We start from the raw sequence: 1,061 nt of genomic DNA on the forward strand, positions 1-1,061 counted from the left end.
TACGAAGAAGCTGTTTAACTGTTCTGAAGCATTCATGTCCCAGCACCCCTAAAGCAGTTCTGACAGCATTGCAAGCCTCCTTTGCTAACGCTGTGCCTTATGAAAGGAAAAGAGTGAAGTGGCGTGGTATTACTGAGGCAGTAGTTTAATACATAGCAGAAGGTGTGCTCCCCGTCTCCACAGTACAGCAAGAGGCTTCAAACGGCTGATGAACTCTTGACCCACGATACCAATTGCCCAGTATTTCTTTGCACGAGCAGCGTTGCCTTACACGTACATTCATGTCAAACAGACCCTTTCAAGCTGGCTCGCAAGAGTAAAACACTTTGCCTTAATATATGATATATGGTCAGGGTGCAGTGCTTTGGGCATCTGTCCATTGGTAAGTGCATTTTTGAACAAATTAACGTTAACTGCTGTACTGTTATATTTCTCAAAGCTGGAATTAAGCAGTTAGTAAGTTTATTTAACTGTATGCATTTACATAGTTAGATCAGTTAAGCATTTGTTACCTATTTCATAAAACATCCTCTATTACCCACAGTATACAATGCAAAATGTCCTTAGACTAGACAGTATAATTGAAGTATACTGAATATACTTTTTTTAATAAGCAAAAGCATTTTATATAGGCCTACTAACTGAACTAAATTTAAATCTCTAGTGTACACTGAGGTGTTGATTATATTTCATTAGGCCTAAATTAGTTCTATTTAACACACTTATTAAAAAGTACTCATTCTATAGGACATGGCATAGATAATGACAGGGTATTAAAATATTTTTTTTGCATAAATTGTCATAACGTGTATATAATATCATTGTGTTTATCGCTATTCAGCTAAAATATATTAAGATGATTTATTTATTTTTTCCTCTCCCCATATCGCCCAACTGTAGTCTGTTTTAAAAAACGTATGCTTTAAATTATACTAAAACAGAAATTGGAGCCTGTACTGCTGTACACACCAGACCCACTAGATGGCAGTAAAGATGGCAGTAAACCATGCCTGCGTGTGTTGGGTCAGGTGGGCACTGCATTTAAAAGGGCATGTAGCCAC

This window comes from Salminus brasiliensis, chromosome 16 (assembly GCF_030463535.1).
Source record: "Salminus brasiliensis chromosome 16, fSalBra1.hap2, whole genome shotgun sequence".
Classification (NCBI taxonomy): Eukaryota; Metazoa; Chordata; class Actinopteri; order Characiformes; family Bryconidae; genus Salminus; species Salminus brasiliensis.